Source organism: Carettochelys insculpta, chromosome 1, assembly GCF_033958435.1.
Source record: "Carettochelys insculpta isolate YL-2023 chromosome 1, ASM3395843v1, whole genome shotgun sequence".
Lineage (NCBI taxonomy): Eukaryota > Metazoa > Chordata > Testudines > Carettochelyidae > Carettochelys > Carettochelys insculpta.
In genome coordinates, this window is record NC_134137.1 from 164,788,823 (window position 1) to 164,803,967 (window position 15,145).

Consider the following 15,145-nt stretch of genomic DNA (forward strand, 5'->3'; position numbering starts at 1 on the left):
AGAAAGAAAAGAAAGGAAGAAAGGAAAAGAAGGAGCAGAAGGAATAAAAAGGAGGAGCTACCTAGAAGACCACACCTTAAAGACATAGCCTAAGACCAAAGCTGCTAAGAATCCTCTGCATGACCATGAAGCACAGCAACCAGAATTAAGATGAGACTGACCTTGCCTGGCCAACAGGTGAAGGTCACCTGCTTTAATCATGGTGAGCATGGCACTATATGCTTAGCATATGTATTCTGCCTGCTTGGTAATTGCCAATAAGTAGAGAGAAAGGGCAGAAGCCCGCCGTATAAGGTTATTTCATTTGTAAAAGATCCTGCAAACCCTTAGCCCTAAGAATTGGGTAAGGTTGGGTATTTAAATTAACAGGGTTACCCCTTGAAGCTTAGGCACTGGGTAAAGAAGTGTGCCCCCACTGTGTGGGAGTGACAGAGAATTTTGTTGTACCTCCTCCTTTTTTCTTTTCTCTTCAGCATCTGAGGAAGTCAGTTGTAGGGCACAAAAGCTTATGCCCTAACACTCTATCAAATGTATTCGTCTTTAAAATGCCACCAGACTCCTTGTTGTGTTTGCTGACGAGCACGGGTACCCCTCTGAAACCTGTTTTCATTCCCCAAGTACTTTGGCACCTAACCATCAAGTTTATAGACCCTGATTCAGCAAGAGGTTTAAGCACACCACACTAAAATCCTGTAAATTGCCCCCTGGAAGCACAAGGCAAATGCTTAAATTTGAGCATATGCTGAAGTTCATCACTGAATGAGGGACAGCATGAGCAGATGGCACACTAACTGAAAGAGAAGCAAAATGGAAGGTTAATTAAATGGCCAGGTCTTTTTTATCTTTATGTTTCTAGAATTCTAGATGGTGGTGATAGTACAGACCAGGCATTTTAGTGATCATTTTAGCCCCAGCCTCAGTTTATAATGAATTTGGCCTAGATGTGACCTTGTGGCTCATATGCCAAATTGTTCCACTGTGCCCTCGATGCTGCCACAGCAGCTGGTGTTAAAACACTTTGTCCTAGTCTAAATCATTATTAGCATACGGAATTTCTGTCTCCTCCTCAGTTTGAAATAGCAAAGTCAAATATCCCTTTTGCTATGAGATTTTAATACCCTTCCTGTTCTACAACTCTTCCCTGTTATTTAATCTCTACAAGACTTTCTCTGCCAATATCATTTTTTCTCTAATATCTCTGAGTCACCCTTAGTCTCCAGCTCGGCCTGCTGTCCTCTGAATTTATTCCAACGCCTCTCCTCTGTCCCATTCTCATCCTCAGAAAGTTCCTGCTGATTTTGTCTCCTCTCTTCCATGGAGCCTCATTTAGTCCAAGCCAGTTTCTTGTTAAATTAATGAAATACCTGGAACTCCTGTTTTGAATTGCCTTGGATCACAAAGTCTTACTGAAAACTGTAAAAGGGGGTTGCCATCTCAAAAAGGTTGGGAACTGCTGCTCTGGAGCTATGAATGCACACATATCTTACCTGACATCTTATAAAAAATAAAGAACTATATAGAATCAGCTCAACTGTGAAACGGACTGGGGAGGCAGAAGTACACGGTTAGGACACATATTCGTGGCATTTAAGAACAATATAGATTTTAACTTTTACCCATATAGTCTGTCTCTAGGTTGACCAGAGAATAAGTCTGCTGTCATGGGCTACGTCTACACGAGACGGTTTTTCCAACAAAACAGGCTTTTGTCAGAAAAAGCCAGGATATGTCTACATGCAAAATGCATTTTGTCAACAGACTGTTGACAAAACTCGGCACTTCCACCAGCAGCATTGTGCTTCTCCACATTCAGGTATAACACCTTTGTAGACAGTTTTCCGTCAATAAAAAAGCTGTGTAGATGCTCCAGGGGTCCTTTTGTCAACAGATAGGGCTTGGCCATTCTGTCAAGAGTGCCATCAGGCAGTCGGGCTGCTCTCTGTCAACAGAGCAGATTGCTCTTGTGATCCACTTTTGTGTGTGGACATGATCTGTCAACAGAAGTTTTGCCAGAAGATCTCTTCTGACCATAACTTCTCTTGACAGATGCTTCTCATGTAGACATAGCCCACAGGGTATCAAAAAGCTATCCTGACTTGGTTCTCCATTGCTGCAGTTCCTTTAGGTCTGTCTGTTCTTTGGCTCCATTTTCTTTAAACATTTTTATTGCTCTTACAATCTTCCTCCTCTTTCAGTTTCCAGCAAGTTTCTCTTGGCTTGGATCACTCATATCCTTCTATCAAGGCAATGGCATCAGAGAGGTAGCCCTGTTAGTCTGTATCTTCAAAAACAACAAAAAGTCAAGTGGCACCTTATAGACTAACAGATATTTTGGAGCATAATCTTTTGTGGGCAAAGACCTCATCATATGCATGAGACAAAGCAGGTGTTTGCCCACGAAAGCTTATGCTCCAAAATATCTGTTAGTCTATAAGGTGCCTTTTTGTTGTTTATCAAGGGAATGTTACTCACTAGTTAAAACCTGTCCTGACTGGCTCATACCATTATTTTCTGTAGTTGGCATATTTTCACATGGTCTACCAAATTAGGAACTAGAATTGAGAGTTGTAAGACCTGAATTCTGTTCTTATGATGTTTGTATTCTTTTTATAGTAAAATATCTTTCTAACAACTGAAGTACAATTTAGCATCTGACTCTGAAAGGAAAACGGCTCAAGGGTTTGTGTGAATTCCTGGCCCCACTGAAATCAATGAGAACATTGCCACTGAATTCAGTGGAGACTGAATCACCATTTTTGTTTTATGGACATTTAGGTCTCCAGCAGTCCATTGTAATGTTTCCTGATTGAAAACAGCATAATAAATTCTGCAATTGGACTTTCATCAATAAAATGCTGGTGATGGATAATTTGTTTTCACAACTGTAAGAAAAAATGACATCTTTCTGAATTCCAATTTACAGCCCTGTTTTCAGTATGTCATAACTCAGAAATTCCTTGTCTAACTTATTTCATATCTTTTATAGAAAATTGTGATGTTGGCTCCACACCTTGCCTGCCTATGTGGGCGCTGATAAATATTTCTATTTAGATTTTATAGGCTTGAGGATTGGAAACTCATACAGCTGTCCAAAATAAGACACCAATAGAAACTCATTTCTATATTATTTATATTGCTCATTTATGTATAGTGAGAAAAATCTTGGGTCTACAGGCATAATGGGCAGAATAACACAATGGCTGTGTCTACACTAGCTCCCTCCTTTGAAGGGAGGATGGTAAGCTGGGTGTCGGGAGATTGTTAATGAAGTGCTGTGCTGCATATGCAGCGCTTCATTAAGCTTATTCTCCCCCATGGCAATTTCCAAGTGTTAAACTTCGAAGTCCTGGCTCGCATGTAGCTGCGGCTAACCCGGCAGTACTTTTAAGTGCCTGGGCAAATTCGAAGTCCCTTTACTCCTCAAAATTTTGAGGAGTGAAGGGATTTCAAAGTGCCTGGGCACTTCGAAGTACTGGCGAGTTAGCCACGGCTACACGTGACCAGCACTTCGAAGTTTAACATTTTGAGGAGCAAAGGGACTTGAGGAGTAACACTTTGAGGAGTCACATTTAAAATTTTGAGGAGTAAGGGGACTTCGAAGTTGCCCAGGCACTTCAAAGTACCGGAAGGTGAGCCGTGGCTAGATGCGAGCCGACGCTTCTGAGTTTAACACTTCGAAGTTGCCGCGGGGGAGAATGAGCTTAATAAAGTGCTGCATATGCACCACAGCATTTCATTAGTAATTTCCGGACACCTTACTTATCATCCTCCCTTTGAAGTAGGGAGGTAGTGTAGACACAGGCTATGTATCTATCAACTGTTACCTACCTGAAAATGCAGATTGTTCATTAACTTACTGTAGCAATGAAAAAATTAGACAGATTCTGGATTATTTGTAAGGAAACCAAGAGACACTGTCATGGATTTCACGTTTTCAAAATGTGTGCAAATGTGCTGAACTTTGGAAATCCAACACTGGATCTGCTGCAACTTGCATTCACTGTTCAGTTGACTTGCAACACCCTCACATTTACCATGGTCTGACTATGCACAAGCCATCATGTGAGTTTGCCATTACAGACAAATATTGATCAAAGCCCACAGCTGGAACTCACTAAGCCTAAGTCAGTGTAAGTGATGAAAGGTTAAAAGACTGCTAAGATGCCCCCCAGCTAGCCCTTCTCCTATCCCCATCCCTCCCCAGCCATAAATATATTTTTTCCAAACTTATGCTATTTGACTTTTTTGACTACTGTGGAGCTTCCTTCATATCTGAACAGATTGTGTACTGCATCATATTTTATAATCCAGGGTCTTCATTTACGTGGCTCAGGAATCTTACTATATTTTTAGCTGCTACTCCCTTTCAACTTTCCTTACCTCTAGGACAGCATGATGTATGCGTCAACTGTGGCCAGAGGGATCAACAGCTATTAAGAATTGGCCTTGCTTGCTGGCAGCAGCGTCGTAAAAGAAAGAAAGCAATCTGAACAAATTTTCACCTACTGGCAGCACTTCTCCTAAACAAGCAGGACTCCTGGCTTTTTCTTTCGTATTGTGTATTATGAGGACGAAGAAACAGTCACTTACAATTTGCATTAGGAGTGTTGAAGTGTTCAGGTTCAGTCTCTCCCTCTTTGCCACAAAAGCAGAAAGTAGTTCAAATATAGGTCAAACACTACAGAACAAAAGCTTTCAGACCTCCATGCTGCAAACGTAACCTACAACTCACCTGCTAGTTCATCAGCTGTTCCTTTGTTGTCTGCAACTTATCCATGGTCTTGAGAGATAAATACTTTAGCGAGAGAGGTAACATAATGCCTTGTCACTATCAAGGATGTGAATGACGTATGAATAAATTTAAGAGACGACGAAATCAATTCACTCACACCAGAGCACCAAGCCAAAGCACAATAAAATCTTGGATGCTCCCAGGATTTTACCCCGCGACCCTGCTAGGTGTACACAGTGGGTCTAATAGCAACGGGGCTTTCAGGGTGTATGACTAGTGCTGCGAACAATGTGTTTGCCCAAGGAAGAATGACAGACAAGCTGGTTTAACTTAAACAAGAACGAGAAATTTATTGAAGGAGAATGACTTTAGAGAAGAAGGTGTTTCCTAAAATTAACCTAACACTTACAAAACTAAATGACCCCTTGCCTTTCTAGACCTTAGCACAGGATTTATAGTGTACAAGACACTTAGCCTAGGACTTGTGTGAGTTTTGGAAAAAATGAGCAGCTTTGTCTAACCCCCCTAACTACTTACTGTGGTTCTGGGAGCGGACATGTTGCTCTCTTCTTGCTTGCTGCAAAGAGGAATATGATTAACACAGAGCTAACAATTATTTTTTATAATATTCTGGCTTCTTCCCAGTGGGTTCCACCAGTCGCTCTTACCCGAGGCCGAGTTACCAAGGGGAGCAGATATTACTTATTGCTTACTTATATTTTGCCTATCTAGGCTATTTTATTCATTAATATTTATCTAAATTAATGGGTTGCCCTGCTGGCCATACAGGGGAGAGCCCTTATTTAATAAGTGGGTTATACTGTTTACGGGTTTTCCCCAACAAAATCCAGTATATTAGGATTTTCCCAATGCAGGGTTTTCCCTTAAATTTACTAGGGTTTTCCCAGTGAAGGGTTTTCCCTAGTTGCTCTACCTCCCTGTTTACAGGTGGGAGCTAATAGCTCTGTCTACAATAAATTAATGATAAGTCCTCACACTAATCTTCTATTTGGCATGTATTGTTCTTAGGCGAGGCTGTAAGACTAGCCTCCTGTGCTTTACATAAATCTAGAAGGAACATAGGGTTACAAAATATAAGTGCGCACATAAGATCTGGGGCAGTCCCAGTCTTCCCTAAACATCTACTGTAACCTTGGATCTTCTAACAATAAAATAACAATAGAATAGTATAAACTTTAACACAGCTAGTAAAAATAGTAAGCAAAGTAAAAAGAATATAAAGCCTATATCCATTTAACAACTATTTAACATAAATAGCAACAGGTGAACACACAGCATAAACAGTAAAACACACACATCCAGTTACTCATTCTAAATCTAATACTAGATTTGGGCCTAACTGGCTTTTGGTACCTCTTTGTTCCTGATCTGTATCCGGCCACCGGGGCCACAGGTCTTAACTGGAGCTGTGAAAAGACGGCCCTCACAGGCGCGCTTTTACAGCTGCCGCGGCGGGCCAGACAGAAAGAGGAGATAAAAGGAGCAGGAGGGAAAAAGCCAAAGTGGTACTACAAAAAGCCTCCTGAGAGTGACGGCCTTTGTTTCCGCCACTGGCCAAAGGCAGTGGTTGATAGCGGAAAGGGCAGGACCGCTGCTGCGACCTCTCTGTGCACAGCACCACTTGTGGCGGCGGCGAATTCTACCAGAGAGGCCCTCCGGATAAAATGCCGGAGCCTTTGATGGATTGCGGTGGACTGGAGCTCTTCTGGTCTTCTACGGCCCGCGACAGCTGGGGTGCGTCGATTGACACGCGGGTCTACTTCTGGCAATCTTGCGCCCCTTCAGTGATTTTCAGCTATAGGCAATGTCCAGCTCTTAACACAGTCCAGTTCTTCTTTCTTGGTCCGACTCCTCCAGTGATCTGCGACGGACTGCCTGGCTGCGGGGTGCGCTCCTGAATTTATGGAGCCAGGGTGGACCTGGTTGAACACCCCAGGTTGTCAGGTCCACATCTTCGTTGCCCCGGAAACCAGGACACGCTCCCTCATACATATTAATTAGGCATCCAAAACTAGCCTATCACCTTACAGAATTTTGAATTAAAACCTTATGAATATTTATAACCTAATGAATATTAATAACAACCGTCTTTGACTAACGGCCACTCCTATATACCTATATAGACTTAAATTATACATTGGATTAAACATGTTTTCTGAAGTAAATTCTTTTTGTTTTTTTGCTTAATTTTAATGCGGTTAGATAGGGAAGAAAGTCATCACTGCTAACAAAGCAGATTTTTAGTTTAGATGCTTAGTTGTTGAGGCTCATTTGGTAAGGATGCAGGACTGTCACACAAACACCACAGCCCATGGCCAGGGACATATCAATCACCTCAGGGGAGGATTTTTCAACAGTCACCTGTCACATTTTAGCTCCAATTGTTTATAGAGTGGTGCTCTCCAAATTAAAGTGTATATTTATAGCTAGAGTTGCTTACATCTGAAGCATTACAAAATGTGTATTATTTAAAGATTTATTTTATATTTAGGTAATTAGAAGTTCATGAGTGCTGTGGCATTTGGATAGGAGCTTAGGACAGCATACATTTTTAATTGCTTTATTTAGTATGTTTTTACTGCAAACTTGGGTTTGGAGTTTGGTTCCAACAAGTTTGTTTTGCTTGTTGTATGATACCCAATTATAGACTTTATTAAATACTCACAAAATAAAACATTTATGAAGCTGAAATGATCAAGTCCACCTTTGTTATAACAATCTCTCTCTCTCTCTCTTTATGCAAGCAATGTTTGTGCAAGAGACCAATCTGAGTGTCAGGTGGTATAAAAATCACAGGTTTAGAATGAAATTGACAATAATAATTACAGATACAGCTGTTGCATTAAATATCCATAAAAGATGCAGACATTCCAAGTCACCCTACAATAATCATTTATAGGTGCCCTGGGGCCAAGGCTGGTCTTCAGGATGGATTTGAATTAGGAGACATGATTGCTGACCATCCCATGAGCAGGATAAGTTAAGATCTGGCTATCAGTAATTGGGAAGAAGAGGATATTTTCCTCTCTTTCTCTCTCTCTCACACACCCCCCGATCTGCTTGGTAGTCTGATGCACTCAGCTCAGGTACCCAGTACAGAGACAGAAATGTTTTTGTTACCTGCCTGTAAGAACAGAGAATTGTGCAATTTATTTTTGTTATAAAATGGTTTTATTTTATGGACTGATAATAACAAAAATAAAACTGACCTTTAACATCCAGACTGTTTTAATGCATTTTGTCAGGTTGAGCCTCTGGTTGCAGTGTTTTGTAACGAAGGCTCCTAATAACTGGTCTTTTTGTGTGTGTGTGTATGTGTTTTGAGCTAGATAAGAAATAGTGGGCTTGCCCTGGCAGTTCATTTGGAGTCCCCAGCCCACTCCAAGGCCTGTCACAGCCAAGCAATCAAGCAAAAAAGATGCATCATTGTTTTCACATACTAAACATTGTATTCAGACTTCTGACCTGCTGCCTTTGTACTGCTGAGATCAATGGCTTCAGATGAGCCTATTAAGAATATTGGAGGTGAAGTGCAGCTGTACATCACTGGAGCCTGATGCACAAAGAATGATTCAAGCCCAGTTTGGCACTCCTCTGATCCTACTGTAGTTTCCATAGGCCAGTCTCCTTGCTCAGTGCTACAGAAGCAAGAGGACTGCTCCAATCTATACTAACTACAGTAACCACAAGGGGTCTGGCAATGCAGTTGAGGAGTTATAGCTCAGGGCAACTGGCTGTGCTCTCTTTCTTCTACCCTGCCCTCTGTTCCTTATTACACAAGCAGCAGAAAGGAGAACTACTTTAGAAACCTTACGCTGGCTTTGTGCTATTGGAGATTGATTCATATACTGGGGTGATCCCCTTGCCTCCAATTAAACTGGTTTTAGGCAAGACTACACTGCCCATGTGGGATGCATATCTCCACCTAGGAAACACAGCTGTGAATGCTCTCCAGGAGTCAGGTGCCTAAACTGTTGATTCCAAGAATGACGGCAGCGCATCTTCATTGTCGTAACCCTCAGACAATGCCCACTTCTGCCTGACGAGGAGAAGACTCAGAATACGGGTTTCCTATGTCACAGGGAGTGCCCTAATCATTGCACCATTAAGTTTTTCTCCTCCTCTCTCTGTCCCAGTGCATATGTATTTATCCACAGTGGTAAAAGGTCCTACAGGACAGGCTGAGAGACCCGCAGATCACAGTATTCCAGAGTCCGGGGTTAGTGGAGTGACCTAAGAGGCAAGAAACCTCTTTTTAAATCCCTTTTCCACATCAGCTCATCAGGCTTACATAGTTTAAAAAAGACAAACAAACATGAAATCTTCCCAAGTTCTATGGTAGAAATCCTTGTATTACTACAGTTGCACTCTCTGCTAAGGACATCTGTATGTTTTCTATAAGTTGAGTCAATTAGTCATAAAACCTAGACCAGAAAAAATGAATCCAGCATTTCTAGCTGCAGGGTATATAATCCCTTTAAGTTTTCCCCACCCCAATTCTGACACTTCAGAGCCTCTAAACAGGCCATGTAGAGTATATGCACTGCACTCCCCACTAGCATGGGCAGATATAGCAGTGTAGATGGTGAGGTGCTCCTTGGGTGAGTAAAGATAAGTCTGAATCCTTGGGATACAGCTCCCCTTACACAGCTCTCGAAACACCCAGCAATTGCTACCCTGCTCTACAATCTTAGTCTTTTAACTGTGCAGTGTCCCATTGCCTCCCCGCTACAGGAGCCTTTCCCCACCACAGGGAAATGTATAGTTGCAGAGAGGAGATAGGAAAAGCAATGGTGGCAGAGAAATTCACCAGCATTTCTCCACAGCCTGGGCCTTTTTCTGCTGCTTCCCCAACACAGCCTTTCACTGCCTATGCTGTTCTTCCCCTATGAAGCACCTTCAAAAACGTCAAGAAGTCATGTGGCATCTTATAGACTATCTGTTATTCTATCAGTTGCCACAGGACTTCTTGTTATTCCTGAAGATACAGACTGACTCAGCTACCCCTCTGATACTATGAAGCACCTGACATTTGCCAAAGTCAGAACACAGGATACTGGGCTAGCTGGACGATTGTTTTAACTCAGTACAGCTAGTCTGATGTTCCTATGGCCACTGCAGCATGGACACAGTCAACTTTTCACTGCCACCTCTGTCTTCTATATACCTATTCTACCCACTGCCACCTGCAGTGTGTAGCGTTTGCGTACTTTAAGTGGTGGGAGGAGGAGAAAGAGAATCCACCTCATCATTTTTAAATGTGTTTGCATTGATATTATACACCTACTAGGATATTTTTACCTCTTATTTGTGGTGTATGAATTTGGTCAGCTCAGTCATATCACCTTAAACCCTGCCTCCTGCCCCATACTTTGGTACCTGCTTGCAGACTGGGACTGGCACAGAATGGGAACATTCTGTCCCCTCTGAAGGGCTATAGTACAACAGGCAGTCTGCCCTCTCCCCTGGGGGGAAGGCTGGGATGGCAAAATGCCTCCTGCAACTCCCACTAGATTAGTGTCTTTCAACACCACTCCCAGAGGTGGCCAGGGTATGACCAAAGGCTGCGGTATGGCAGGGTTGACCAAGCTGTGCTCACCTGAATCCACCTGGCACTGGTAAGATTAGCTGTGAGCTTGCCCAAAGCAAGCTAGTGACGCTTTTATGTACCCAGTTTTTATATTGAATTGCTACTGGGTGGACATCTCCTTTGTTTATAAAAAAACAATAGCTACTTTCACTACTTTGCACAGAATGGTTATGATCAAACATTTCAAACCTGGGTCCCTAAAGTTAAGCAGTGAAATCTGCAAGGATGCACCAAAATAAATGGACTGATTTTCAGAAATGTGTCACATGTATAGCTTCTAAGTACTGTTAGAATCGGGAAAGAAAAATTTTTAAGTCCTTCAGACAGTCCCGATAAACATTAAAGATTCAATCACTAAGGATACAGCAAAGTTCTTATCAGTCTTCACAAGCACAGGTAACTCTGATGTAGGTTTCCTACAATGAACAGAGACACTTATGGGAGATAATCAGCATAAATTCAACTCAGTGCTTCAAATTTACAGTACTTGTTTTGGGATAAGTCAGAACTGAAATCCGTGCACAAGTTTGTAATATACTTCTGCATGCTCCCAAACATGACATTCATTTAAAGATCATTTGAGTGATGCAGCAAATTATGTTTATTAATATAACTTATCTTTGTAGTTTTTTCTTATCCCTCTCACATTTATATAGTGAAAATTCCTATTTTATTTTGAGTGCTTTTTCTTTCACTTTTCCTTATAATGGTCATAATCACACAAGCGATGTGTTTATCTGGGGTACACAGTATTATCAACAGGGCATTAAAAATCTATTAGTTAAATAAACAAATAAATAAATAAATAAATGTGACATAGTTTTATCATGTGTTCATGAAAGTGAAGAAAGAAAGGGATTTTTATTTTGATTAACTTCAATGAAGAAGTCATGCCTTTACATTAGGGGAAAGATGATCTTGTTATTAATGCCCTGAACTGACCCTCAGGAGATAAGAGTTTAAGCAACAGATATCCTGATTGGTCTTGTGTGTCTGTAAAATGGGGCTAAAAATGTTTTTAGCCTCCCATGCCTTACTGTTTTGCATGGTTGGTATGTAAGTTCTTGAGAGTGGGCATAGTCTCTTACAAGCACATATACAACACCTAATGCAGGGGCCAGGGGGCTCTTATACCTTGTAATCAGTGCCATGCTCCTCCAAGGCACGACATATGAATGCCAAGAAATGAAGCTTGTGAGATTTATTTTCTTGCACTCAGTATGTGACTTCCAGAGACCTCTGTGATTTGACTTTGCAGTGGCTGAGAGCAGCTCAGTGCCTCCACAGCCTGTGGTGTCTGAAACTGCAGAAGCCCCTAGTTCCCAGCCACACAGGTCCCTCACAGCTTTCAGCTGTTTTGGGGGGAAGAGGTGACCTGGAGCTCCTAAGTATCACAGGCAGCAGAGTCCCTCAGGAGCTCTTGGCCACCACTGTCAGCTGGAGTGCCCTGAGCTCAGACCTACAGCTTCAAGCTGGCACCCCAAAGCAGTTGAGTGTACCTCTCAGATCCCCATTTTGTCATGAATCTTTTTAGTAAAAGTCACAAACAGTTCATTGGGTTCTGTGGACTCTTTTTTATTGCCAGTGACCTGTCCATAATTTTTATTAAAAACATGGAAAACAAAACTTTAGCCTTACTAATAACTAGCACTGTAGCTCAAAATATATGTCATCTAAGTGTAACAATTTAGGCCTGCTGTCCGTGGCATGATCTGTATGAATATTGATTTTTTGTATTAGCTTGTGTTTATAGAAAGTGGATGAATGCCAGACACTGCTTTTAAAAAGGTATTTCCAGTTAACACCATCATCTAAGATATACATTTTATAAGACCTGATTTTCAGTGTTTCTTAATACCCCAGATTTCCCCTCATTCCTTCCACATTTGTAGAAATTCAGCTCAGTGAGCTTGTGTAAATGCACTGCACAAGTACAGAACCAAATTGTGACCCAATCTAATGCTTCCATGCCAGGGCCTCAGTTCATCCTGCCATTAATATCTTTCTACTGACTCCAGTGGGAGTTCAGCTGAGCCCTAAGTAAGACTGTCTTGTTGCAGACATAGCAAGGGCATAGCTAATTATGCAGCTCCATTCTCAGTCACTGCAACACCAAGAATGGAGTAGCAGTGGTTCAGGTCTTGTTCAGCAAATCATAGAACTGCTTTGCATAGAAACAGGCAGTGGAAATTCAAATTTTTTTCCTTAGAAAGCCATCACCAGCAAGCACTGAAACTTATCATAGCAGCTACATTTGGAAATTATCTTTTAGCCAATAGGCACAATCTCTCTTTAAATGAAGAATCCAAATATTTAAAACGTGCGTGCATCTAATTAGAGGAAAGTTGTATTATTTTCAACATGAGCCTACAGCATTTTTAACAAATTGTTTGCCATTTTCTTTCAGTTTTAAGAGCTTTGTAAATGTCAAATTCTGTTTGTTGGTGCTAAAACTATGGTACACTGAAATACCTGCATTTGGTAAAAAGCTGAAATCCACAAGGCACTCACAGAAATGAAATGTCCGTACTGCAAGTACTAAGTGGATTTGATGTGTGATTTTGGTGGTGGTGTTGTTCACGCTTTTTTTCTTCTGTACTTTATCCTGTTGCCATAGAAATGAGTTCCAACTCTAAGCATGGTCATTTTCTCTGGTTTAAAGGCCACTCATTCCACTTAACTACAGATATTCAGTTTGGATTCTAAGAAAACTGAAGAAAGAAAAACAGTGCATTCTGCTGTTTAATAAAAAGAACCTTAATTTGCAGGGAACAGTGAATGAGTCACATGAAAGCAGTGAGAAAAGGTGAATCTGTGTACCAGAAGATTGCCTGCCTCTCCCTGTTATTAGGTACAAAAATAGAAAGGTGGTTTTAAATCTCTGCTAGTCCCCTCTCCTGAAAACTTGACGTAGGAAGAGGCTGCTGGGTAATCTATTCTGATATTTAGAAAAATTAGAGCTATTAAAGAAAAGAAGGAGACCTATTTTGGATTTACATGACAAAGAGATTTTAAAAAAGCTTTATGGAGGCATGTTAATGAACTCTTAAGATACTGAATGAGCTAAATGAGATGCAATGTTCAAGCTGCTCATATTGACATTCATATGAGACTGCAGCAACCCTAACCCTCTTTGTTAGTACTTCTGGAAGCATGAGGTAACCAGAACACGTGTATTTGGTTTAAAAGGCTTAAGTGCAATGGATCTTATGTTTGTAAAGTGTGGTGAAATCACAGACCATGCAGTCCTATTTGCCTCCTTTTATCTGGACTGAAGGGAAGAGGGACTACGGAAATGAGCACAAAGTGCTGTGCATAAGGAGTACTGAGGTCTGTTTCAGCCCTACTTATCACTGACAACCTATGTGATTTTGGGCCAGACCCCACCCCCTCCCCCGGATCTCTGGCCTCAGTTTACCCACATTTGGGATACAGTTAACCGCTACGGGTGTTATGAAGTGTCATTAAAGTTTGCAAAATTCTTTCATGGGCTCAGATGAATGGCACTATGGAAGTGCAAAAATCCAAACTGTCCCTGCCAAAAACCAAAATGGTTATGTCTGTCAAAAGAAGCCCTTCTGGGAGACCTCTTCCAAAAAACATCTTTCGAAAGAGTGCATCCACACAGTCCCCACCCTTTTGAAAGAAAGGACCAGGTATCAAAAAATCAGGTGCCCTGAGGACTGCTCTTTCGAAAGAAGGGCCCTGAGGTGCTCTTCCTGAAACAGGAGTGAAAGAGCACCTTTGAAATGAGCACCATGTTCTTTCGATTTACTTTTGAAAGAACACTTTTTTTTGTGCAGACATTCTAGGGGATCTTTCAAAAGAGCCCCCTTCTTTTGAAAAATGTTTCAGAAGAACATGCTTGTGTAGATACAGCAGTATGATCTATTCACCTCTTCTGCCAAATTGACAGCCAGTTGTCTGCTCAAGTGACAGCCTTGGAGTAGTGGAAACGAAGACCTGGATCACTGCCAAACTCTCTTTGTTGCAAAGTACTGAAGCCATTAGAGTAGCCCAGCACGCAAAATGAGAGAAACAAGAAAGTAGCTTTTGGGTTTAATGCACCTGAAACCATGCTGTACATAGAAAAGTACACGGCATTGACAAGGAGCATGAGAAAACAGGAAGAGAATTGCTAGCATACTATTTTCAAGAAGAGTGGGTATTTTGGCTAATTACTTACATGGAGGGCCACTGAAAAAGTCAAGAAGAGTATCTACATCCCCAACACATATTCTCAGCAGTAACTGTCAGTCACTGCTTTCTCCTACAGGAGTTTATCTTAGACACGTCAGTGCGGCAGCAAGCGAAGCAGGTTTTGGGTGGGATATTGACCTAAGAGGGAAGTAAAGGAGAGTAAAGCATTATTTCTGAAAGTAGCTGTAGCTAGAAATTTAAAGCAGACTTTTTTAAAGTCAGGCATCTTTCAAGTCTGGGGCATCCTAACACTTTTTACAGGGTGTTCATACGTTTGTAGACTACAAGGCCAGAAGACTAATGTGATCATCTAGTCCAGTGCTTCCCAAGCTTATAACATTCACGTAACCCTTCTGGGAATTCAGCCTTATCAGTGTACCCCTTCTCCCAATGCTGTCCCAGTGCTTATCTCTGGATTTTTAGGAATTATTTTCTGCAGTCTACCCCCTGAAATACTTCCGCATACCACCAGTGGTACGCATAGCACATTTTGGGAAAACCTCATCTAGTCTGATCTCCTGTGTGTGACAGGCTGTGCAACTACCTCAAAGTAATCCCTAGAACAACTCTTTTAGAAAAGCATCTGGTCATGGTTTTAAAAA

At 41.5% G+C, this 15,145-nt stretch overlaps 2 long non-coding RNA genes across 2 annotated transcripts in view; one reads left to right on the forward strand and one right to left on the reverse strand.

The window, feature by feature from the left end:
* Positions 1-15,145, forward strand: part of LOC142013382 (uncharacterized) — a 134,279-nt gene that overhangs the window by 90,643 nt on the left and 28,491 nt on the right. The gene's annotated exons all lie outside the window — the stretch shown is intronic.
* LOC142013373 (uncharacterized) overlaps positions 7,682-15,145 on the reverse strand; it is a 36,053-nt gene continuing 28,589 nt past the window's right edge. The window contains exon 2 of the long non-coding RNA XR_012645621.1: positions 7,682-14,681. This is a non-coding gene — a long non-coding RNA (uncharacterized LOC142013373). The remainder of the gene's footprint in view (positions 14,682-15,145) is intronic.